This window comes from Micromys minutus (genome assembly GCF_963924665.1).
Source record: "Micromys minutus genome assembly, chromosome: X".
In the NCBI taxonomy this organism is placed as follows: Eukaryota; Metazoa; Chordata; class Mammalia; order Rodentia; family Muridae; genus Micromys; species Micromys minutus.
The window spans coordinates 105156664-105167948 of NC_137970.1; positions in this window are offsets into that span (position 1 = coordinate 105156664).

The following is an 11285-nucleotide window of genomic DNA, read 5'->3' on the forward strand; positions in this document are numbered from 1 at the left end:
GACTTAGTGCATGCTTGATATTCACTTTACCAAAGGAGCTACCTCAGTAATCTAATTTCTGCTTTTTTTAAAGAAATATACTTGTGTGTCTGTGTGTGTGTGTGTGGATGCTTGTATGTCTGTGTACCACCTGTGTGCCTTGTGCCAGAGGACATCAGAAGAGGGCATTGGATCCCCAGGAACTGGAGTTATGGATAGTTGTAACTCCATATGAGAGCTTGGAGTTGAACTCAGGTTCTCTGCATAAACAACTTCATTCTCCAGTCCCTACCTCTGTTTTTGATAAAGAACTTTTACTTCTGGAGTCATACATATCGTGTTTGCAGCAAGTTTATTCTATTTTCCATGAGTATGTCTATACACTTGAGGGAGTAGGAAAGAATGTGGCAGATAGAGGTCTAGAGAAGATAGATCCATGGCTTAGTCCAGCTTTTGGTTCAGGGAATTGTATATTCAGAATGGTCCTGGAATATAAATTTCTGGTGAGTCTACCTCAGATGCTGAGATTCAGACATGCTTGCCATATTTAAAGGCCCTATGGAAAGCCTAGGTCCAGTGATTAACCAGGTAGACAAGGAGCAATAACCCATTCCATTACCTGTTCCAAAACCGGTTCCATTACCTGTTCCAGAGAGCCAAGGAGAAAAGAAGCCAAGGTCTCCGAGCTGATAGTTTAAAGCTCAAATGGAATCAACATTGGAATAAAAACAGGGTTGAAAAAAGCTAGGGGAAAGCAAGGAAATTAAATGTTCCTCTTCATGTACAGGCAGAAATAACAGCAGATTGAATTGTCATAAAAAATAGAGTCCAGATGAGCACAAATTTTCTGAACCCACTTATGTCTCTGTAATCATCTTGCTTCTTGGATTTCATGAGTCTCCCAAAGTTGAATAGTATAGTTCATCATAAAAATGCCTGATAGACTGAAGATGCACTATACAAGTATTTTTAAATGGGGATGGCACATGTGATTACTCATCCCTTTAATTTGTCAAGTGAAGAATTTGAAATCAGCACAAAGAGCCACAAAGTACCACCAAATTCTGAATCTTCCCTCCAGGAGCCTGAGTGGTTAGTATTATTAGAATGTCTTTCACCTTGGGCTCCAGTTTCTCTAGTTTTGCTGGGCCCTTATTATCAGAGTTCATTGCTAATTTCAGAAATACTTTACTTGTTTATGTGGTATGTGTACATATGTGTGTGCATGCATGTGGAGGCCACAGATCATCATATGGCACTACTGTGTTGCAGAATTTAAGCTGTTCTGGTTTGGTTTGATTCGGTTTGGTTTTGGAGATAGGGCTCCTCTGTGTAGCCTTGGCTGTCCTGGAACTCCCTCTGTAAACCAGCCTGGCTTCAAACCCACAGACAGCCACTTGCCTCTGCCTCCCAAGTGCTGGAGTGAAAGACTTGCTTCACCATTCTCAGCTCTACTTTGTTTTGAGACAGGGTCTCCCAGTGACTGGGGAGCTCCCCAATTGACTAGTATGAATGGCCACTGAGCCTCTGTGTTTCTACTGTCTCAGCCTCTCAGCATCGCTTACAAGCATCCACTGTCATGGTCAGCTTTTTGTTGGGCACTTAGGCTCCAAACTCAGACAGACCCTCACACTTGTACAAGTACTCCCCCCACTGAGCCATTGTTGCAGCTCCTGTACTTCCTGTCTCCTAATACAAAGCTTAAAACTCATTCAGCGTTTCTGAATTTAGGATACATTATCAAATTAACGGTAAGTCACAGTACGCTTATCAATATTTTTTAAAGTAATTTTTGAAATACTGTCATATCTCCCAATCAATGTTCTTTCAGATATAGTGAGATATGAAATGTGCTAGATTGTGGGCGTGGGAATCAAAGGATCTATGAATAATAAAACAGGTCTCTCTGACTTGAGGAACGAAGTGCTAAGAGCTGTAGTAGTAGTGCTAGTGTAGAGTGCAGTTAGAGCATAAGGAGAGTAGACAAGTTCTGGTCCTGAGACTAGGAATGAGTTCAGAAAGGAGGTGGCAATAAGGACTCGCCCACGGCGCAGGAGGCAGAGCCACTTCGGAAATGTGAATGTGGGAAGTCTCTCCCCAGCAATGAGTTAATAGGTCTTGTGTCTTGTGTACTGCTGAGTTTTTAAGCCCCATTTAAGCTCCTACTCTGGAAACCTACTGTGACTTCCAACTCCTGCTCCTTTTTGGCTAGATCAAAGTATGATGTTCTCAGTACATAAACCCTGGGCTCCAGAAAAGCAGAAAAGTAACAGTGGACCTTTGGTGGCCACTTTTGGTTTGGGAACAATATGCTTAAGAAACATCAGTTGTAGTATCAAGCAAAATTCATTGTGAGCAGTCCAGCTTCAGAGACAGGTCTAAAAGTCAGACACCACATTTGTGCTGCTCTCCAAAAAAGGACCAGAGACTGAATGTGCAGGCATACATCAGTCATTTACTCCCTCTGTAAACTGGCAACTTGGGTTGCTCATTCTATAAGACAGGATCAACAGTTTTCTTGGGAGGATAGGAAACAGTACACGTCCCCTTTGTTATCAGCACTGTGATAGTAACGGACAATGGAGAGCTGGCCAAGCATCTCTCTCCTTGATATAGCTATGCCTCCTCCAATTGCATCGTCTGGAGAATGTATCATGCATCATATGGGTATCAGTGGTATATATGTCTGTTTGTAAAGTTAGATCAAGTGACAGGGAGGAGATCTTGAGTTTATGACTACGTGAAGCCTTAATCCACAGTAATGATTCTGCTGGATGGCCTCTCTGACCTTAGAAGGTATCCTGCAATGGAACTTTCTAGAGTCAGAACCTACCCAGCTCCTAGTGAAGGCTGTGTAAGGTTGACTCTAGCCCTAGTAAGCAGAGTACCAGAAAGGGGAAGAAAGTTCAGCTTTGGTTCTCCAATATGAAAAATCCATCTGAGGAAATGAAATAGAAGCAAGAGAAGTTATTAGAGTATTTTGTTTACCCTTGGAAATAATAGGAGCTTTGCAGCTGGGGACCTGCTACTAGTCTACATTCAACCAGAATAAATCATTGTCTTCTTATTTGTCCTCAAAAGTTACTAACACTCTAACTAGACATGTACTGTACATGCACCTTCATCCCCATACTGAGCATCAATAGGATGTCTGCCTGCTTCAGAAGTCAAAACTACAGTTGTAGGGTTCTAAGTCTTCTCACTTTGTCTCTCTCTCTCTCTCTCTCTCTCTCTCTCTCTCTCTCTCTCTCTCTCTCTCTCTCCACATACACACACACACACACACACACACACACACACACACACACTCCTACACCTTGAATTATATTCAGTCTTTTGATGTTCACTATATTTCACCGGGCTCTTGTTGTCACTTCCTGGGTGACTAGATGTGGTAGTTGATATTGTTAACTTGACAAAGTCTAGAATCACCTGGCAGACAAATCTCTCATCATACCTCAGAGGGCAGTTCTAGATTAGGTTAAGTGTGGTGGGAAATCTATTCTGAATGTGGGTGGCATCATTTCATGGACTGAAGAAATGAGAGAAAGTGCCCTGCACACCAGCATTTGTCTCTCTCTGCTTCCTGTCTGTGATCATAACGTGCTCTGCATCCTGGTCCCGACACCATAAATTCTCAGCCATGATAGACTGTACCTACCCTTGAATGGTAAGCTAAATAAACCCTTCCTTACTCAAGTTGCTTTTGTTGGATAACTAGTACATGGAACTTACACCTGTTTCTCTCAATGTACTCTTATCTTGGAAGCATTTCCTTTGCTTTTCAGACCATACACCGTGGGGTTTTCTTTATATTGCAGGTTATTTTTCAGATGAAGAAACTGGGTTCAGAGATGATGAATGACATAGCCAATATCACACAAGTACCAACTTGTGGCTCTAGGATTCAAACCCAGCAGCCTGTCACATTCACTATCTAGATATATAACCCCATGAGACAATTTCACTCATCCTAAAGGTTAACTTTCTCAAAGACAAACTATGTTAGTGCTGTAACCTGAAGACAATTTGAGTTAGCCACCTCACAAAAGGCTGAGATGTGCAGTGTGTATGTGTGTATGGGGTGGGGGATGACTCTAAATCTACACAAAGCAGACAGCATTCTGTTCTGTGGTAATGAGCTGTGATAACAACAACTAAAACTGAAGCCAAATCGACAGCTCTGGAAGTTTAGTTCCAGCCCTGGCAGAAAACAAAACAAAACAAACCCCTCAACCAACCAGGACTCCGGGGAGTTTTTATTGTAGTGTTGGGCGGTCTCAATATTTTACCATTCAAAATGATTCGTTACTTTTTTTTCATACAATATTTACTTTCTTCTCTTGGAATCTTTCCTCTCTAAAGTGTTATCATTGAAAGCTAATTAGCTTTTGAGAAAAAAAATCAAAGCAAAACAATGCCATGAAGATTCCCTGCTGCTAAGAATGTGTTAATTATATAAAGGATTTACATATTTCCCCCTCTTTCTTTGACTTCCTGGTTAGTTTTTTCAGTTACAAAAAAAAGACATTTTCTCCTGCTCTTTTGCCTCTCTGGCCCTCTTGCTCCCTCCTTTCCCCCTCCACTTTATGTGCTCATGGCTGGCCTCTTCTCTTCTTCTCTCCTCTCCCTCTCTCTCTGTCTCTGTCTCTCTCTGCCCCTACTACCCTCTTAACTCCTCTCCCCATGCCCTGAATAAACTCTATTCTATACATAAAATAAAGGAAGTCATATCTTGCTCCTTCTTTGACTTTTTAGGATTTTATTTTATTTTCAGTTGTGTGTGTGTCTGTGCATGGTTCCAGTATATGCTTGTGAATATTGGCCTCAAAGATGCAAGAAAGGGGCATTGGCTCCCCCTGGAACTGGACTTGCAGGCTGTCATTAGTTAAGTGGCAGGGGTCCTGGGAACAGAAATAAGCTTATTTGCAGGAACAGCAAGCATGCAAAACCACTGTGTCATTTCTGCCACCTCTGAAGTGGTTCTTGGAAAAAAGATATCTCAGATATTTTTATTAAAACAACTTCAACTACATCACATGGTGTTTTCTTTCAAATCTACAATTTTGAGATTGTACAAAAGCAACACCTCTCCTTCATATATTGAACTAGATCAAAATCTGGAGAGTTGCTTTTCACATTTATAAATGTGAGTTATGTCAGCAGAGAGCCTGAAGGGCATTTCTGGTTCTGAGATAATCAACTTTTCAAAATAGGTGATAGACTTTTGTCTGGTTGTAAAGAGTACAAAACTATATCTGCATGAAGCATAAGGACTTCCCCACCCCAATAAACATGAGTTATTTAAAACATTCCCTTCAGTTACGTACTAAGATATGTTTAATAAATAAACTGCTGGGACTATAGGGATGGTACGGTGGTTAAGAACACTTGTTGCAGAGCACCCAGGTTCAGTTCCTAGCACCAACATAGTGGTTCACAACCAGCCATAATTTCAGTTCCAGGGAGTCCAGTGCCCTCCAAAGGTACCAAGCATGCATGTGGTGCATATACGTACATGCAGGCAAAACACCCATATAGATATAAAATAAACTGCTGCAAGGAAATGGGTTCTAATTCACCTGCTTGAGCCAGAGAGAGGTTGGGGGCTATGAGAAGCATGGAATGTGGCATCCTGCCTAACTGAGTGCACTGACTGGAGACATTAAGGTAGAGCTGTGGAGCCAGGTGTTCATTTAGGGATCAACACTCATGAATGAAAAAGTGTGTGGGGGGGAGCAAGATTGAACGGAGAGAAATGGGGAATTCTGGAAACTTGTCCATGAGGCTAACAGAGCCATAGCAACCCCAGCAAGGACATGGGTAGAGATGGCTGAGCCTTTATGGTCCTGCCTCACTCAGCCGAATGATGCAGGATGCTTCCGAAAGGATATGAGTTGGTACTGAGTGGCTTGTTCCAGATAAGGCAAAGACCAATGATGGCTAGATCCATCTGTGCATTTGTCACCCCACGGCTGCAGCTAGCCCTTTCTTGAAGTTCATGTTTGGTAAGCACTTAATGCATCGCTCCTTCTGGATTTCTTGAAGCCTCTCTCCCACGCAAGTGAGATTTCTGTAGGAACTCGGCGCCACTCTTAGACTGATCTCAAAAATGCAACTGAAACTTTTCCTGCATCTTCTATTTATTTTAGGACACTCTTGCCCAAAGTCGCTGCCCTCTGCTGGCTTTGTTAACTCAGCCGGCCCGACCCAAACTCTTCTCTATGAAGGGAGTCAGCCCACCTGGTCATTATTGCCTTCTCAGGCTGAGGCTGTTACGAGGCCACTGATAGTCATCACGATTGGGCCTAAGAGTGCCAAGTTAGGCTCAAGCAGGATATACATCTTCATATATTTCTCCCTCTTCTACTAGTAAGACAGCAGTCACACACTCCTGATAACCAAGGTAAAATACCCCTGCTCAGTCAGTGGTCCCTCTTTTGGTCCCCAGACTCAAGGAACTCAAGGTCCCTTGGCAGTGCATCATTTATAACTTAGGCAGGACCCTTGGTGTAGGCCTGGAACACACACATCTGCTTTGCAGACCAGGGCCTCTGGCTCTGTACAGTGTTGGGGAGTGACTTAGTTAGGGTTTCCATTGCTGTGAAGACACCATGACCAAGGCAACTCTTATAAGGGACAACATTTAATTGGGGCTGGTTTACAGCTTTAGAGGTTCAGTCCATTACCATCAATGTTGGAACGTGACAGCATCCAGGCAAATATGGTACTGGAGAAGCTGAGAGTTCTACATCTTGATCTGAAGGCACCGAGAAGACTCCCTCTTTCACACTGGGCAGAGATTCAACACTAGGAGCCCCCCAAAGCCTACATACACAGGGAAACACTTCCTCCAACAAGGCCACACCTATTCTAACAAGGGTACACCTCTTAATAGTGCCACTTCCCATGGTCCAAGTATATGCAAACCACCAAAGGGAGATTTCTTTGCTAGCTCATAGCTAGGCTCATGGCTAAGGTTCCTATAACAACAGCAACAAATCAAAATATTAATAAAAAGCACACAAACATATTTGATATAAAATTCATGGGGCTTAGGGGCTTTCTAAAATGATGCCAAGAAACAAAGAAGCCCATATATTTGTACGCTTAAGTTGGAAGAAGTGTGGACAGTCATGGGGAAATACCATAGGAGGGGTATGACAATAAATAAGCTGCTGAAGATGCAGGCTCCTTATTTGTTCAGAATCTTCTCTGTATCCTTGTGGCTTCAGAGATAAAAGCAGTCTCTACCTTCATATACAAAGAGGGCACCCCATGGATGACCTCCTTCAGATGGAGAAGCAAGGGAAGGTGACAGTGGCCATTGTCCATTTTAGCACTCTCATACTGATCTAACCTTCCCATAGTGTGTAAGGCTGCCCATCTCCTTACAGTTAATGCCGCAGTCTCCAAGAGCAATAGGTATGAGCTGAAGGAAGGAGATGTTAGAACAGTAGTGCGTGGCACGAAAGTCTAGGCTATATAGTTTTGTAGTTTTCTCGAACCACCTGTTCTTGCTCATGGTCATTTTAACCAGCTTACTCTCACCTATTGGTGGGGTATTAATAGATCAACCCTACTTTGCCATCCAGTGGCTCTGAGAAAACTCAGCTCATGACAGCTCCACTTAAACATGTCCTCTGACTGCCTGGACCAGCTGCAAAGCCCTCTACAGCTCTGGGCCTAGGCACTGCAGTTTTCCTTTTTGCCAGGTGTGATGGATGAAGCCGAGCTCATACGAATGACATGTGTTGCCTCTGAAAGCCAATGAAGCTCACCTTATGCTGTTATTTGTAGCAAGAGGTACAATGTGCACAAATCTGACCATTTTTGAGGGAATTGCCCCGGTATGACCCTGACCATTAGACTGCTAAAAAATTGTATGGGTTTCCTAAGCCTCCAAATTTTCTTGGAATTTATCTCCCACACTCAAAGTACATAATATGTGTTCTAAAACGTAGCATGCTACCTACCTTTTACTTGCCTGGTGGGATCATCAGAACATCATCAATCTAATAGTTTAATATATTTTACAGCATATATAAAAAGTAATGGCTTCTTCATACTAAACAAGAAAATGGACTGGAGGACTAGACTTGAGGCAGAACTGTGAATACATTCTCTATTCTATTCCAGTAAAATGGCAACTTTTTTCTTTCTCCGTGTACCATAGACTAGCTTCCAACTTAGTATACAGCTGAGAATGACGTTGAACTTCTGATTCTCCTGAGGCTACCCATCCCATCCCAGTGCACCGTCACTCCTGGTTTTATGCGATGCTGTGGATTGAACCTAGGGCTTCCTGCATGATAATCAAGACTATCTATCTATCTATCTATCTATCTATCTATCTATCTATCTATCTATCTATCCATCCATCTATCTATCTATCCATCCATCCATCCACCCACCTACCCACCCACCCATCCATCTATCTATCCATCCATCCATCTACTTACTGGTTTTTTTTTTTTTTTTTTTTTTTTTTTTTGAGACAAGTTCTCCTTATATAGCTAAGCTGGCTGTGTATTCAGTATGTAGCTGAGGGTGGTTTTAAAGTTGTCCTGATATTCCTGCCTTGACTTCCTGGGGACTAGTTTTATAGTCATGCATTATCACACAAAAATTGACTGATTGAGACATGGTCTCTCTATGTAGCTTAAGCTGACCCAGAACTTCTCAACCTCCTATATTTGAAACTGTAGGAAGTAGCCATCAAATCTAAATCAAAACCCGCACAACATGGATTTACAACCACCTCACAAAGACACAACATCTAGTATAGCCTGTATTTACAATTTTGCCTATGGTAACAACAGCTGCTACTTGGTCAATCTTATAGGAGTCACCTTTCAGTATCCTTCTAGCTTTTGCAGACGTAAGACTTGGAAATTCCATGGAGATATGATGCCAATCACCACTCCTGCATTTTTTATATCCTTAAAGATAACACGGATCTGCACATATACCCTAGGAAATGTGGTACTTTACTGTCTTTGTCAGGGGTGATAAATAGTGCTTTAGTAACAGAGAATTCAACAAGGCCTTCTCCACTGCACCAGATATTAACCCAGTCCCAAATCACAAAATTCTTATGACAACCATCTATTTGCATTCTCACATTTAGCATTAATGAGCACTTATGAATATATATCTCCACTAGGCCTCAAATTATTCATGTATTCGCTTCATTCAGTGAAAAGTTACCCAAATAAATGGCCAGAAGCATATTTGCAGAAGAAAAAAAAGGAGACTCTTTTCTCTTAGGAACCTAATCTCATCTTCTGCTGAGCTCTGATCTGCCAAGTGGCTCAGATCCAGAAAATATATAAAAGGTCATAATTGTTTACTAAAGCGTCTGTCCTGGGCCTTCCAAATTTTTCTGCTGTTACAAGCTAATAATCCAATAAATTAAGCCCCATGGGATAGCATATTGTTTTAACTATCATTTCCAGAATTCTCCTGAGTAGGGCTCACTTTGACATCTCCACAAACTTAATTTTAATCATTATCATTGCAACCTCCTGGTCCCTCCTTTCTTATTTGGATGTTATTACAAAGTTAAAAGTAAGTTAGCTTTAACAGATTAGGTAATCCTTTCATCTGAAAGGTTCCTACCTGAGAATTCTCCATCCATTAGGGTTGTGCAGAGCCAGCCAGGCAAGATTTACCTGATGGTTTGACCATTGGTTTCATTGACGAAAGCACATTTATCTAAAGAGTGCACCCGTGTATATTTTTAATAACCTGGGAAAAGTACAAGTGAGCATATCCTGCAAAACATTGTAATGGAATGTAGAGCTACCTCATTCCCTTTCATATTATTTTGGACTTAAAAAGGCAACTTCAGTCCAGTGTGAAGAAGCCTTATCATTTTTATTATTTTTGTTTTTTTTCAAAGATTTATTTATTTTATGTATGTGAGTACACCATAACTGTCTTCAGACACACCAGAAGAGGGCATCAGATTCTATGTTGTGAGCCATCGTGTGGTTGCTAAAAATGAACTCAGGACCTCTGGAAGAGCAGTCAGTGCTCTTAACTGCTGAGCCATCTCTCCAGGCCCAAGAAACCTAATCCTTAAGCTCTTGCTTCAAAGTGTCCTCCCTGAAGGCTGGGATTTAAGTACTTTCCCCTTTCTTTTGTACAAAACCACACATTCACTGCCTGTTAGAGTATACACATTAACTGATATTTGCGGAATGATTGAGTGCATGAATAAATAGTTTTGAGGCAGGGTCTCATTCTGTACCCCAAGCTGACCTTGAACTCACAGTGATCCTCCTGCTTCAATCTCCTAAGTGCTAGGATTATAGGCATATGCCACCATGCCTGGCTTTGAATGAAAGTGTTTTAATAATAATACTTTAAAAGATTTATTTTTATTGTATGTGTATGTTTTTTGTGTGTACTTATGTGTTCTGCATGTGTCCCTGGAAAGGCCAGAAGGGGGAGCCAGATCTCCTATAATTGGACCTTTAAACAGCTGTGAGCCACCATAAGGATGCTAGGAACGGAATCAAAGTCCTCTAAAAGAACAGCAAGTACTTCTCACTGCTGAATCAGTTCTCCAACCCCAAATGAATGAAGTAGTTTTAAAATACAGAAAGGGACCATTCTTGCTAAATCAAAGATACATTTGTCCGTGCTGTATTATTACATGTGCTGGTTCGAAGAAACATTGAACTATTTTAATTTTTCCTCTAGGTTTCCCCTAAGTTTGTGAAATTTCTATAGAAATTGGTTTGTTTTCTCTTATTGTGTTAGTATTTCCAGTTTTATGTATGCTACAGGATATGTATGTATACATATATACATAATATCTGCACTATAATAATAGATTACTAGCTATTTATTCTATTTAAATATCCTGTGAAAAGTCATTGTCAATCAATATGGCCATCAAGGGCACAGAGTTTAGATAATCACAGTAAACGTTAAAGGTTGCAGTCTTGGACCTGTCCCTCCCTCTAAATGAGTAACTGGCATCATCATAGCTTGTAAATAAAACAACATCTGCTAAAAAAACATCACAACTCAACTCGAGTATAAGAATCTCTATAATACACGTTGAATGTACAATAGTTCACAGTTTACTGGCTTCTGAAGCACTGTTTACATAACAGTACAGAACAGTGTGACCTTTTAGAAACTGGTTTTGTTTTATTATGGAAAATTTCTAACATGCACACAAAACTAGAAAGAATAATATAATGACCCTCCATATACATTTCATTCAACTTTAATAATTACCAACACCTAATTAGCGTCATCTATAATCTGTCCAGTCTTCCAAACCCCAC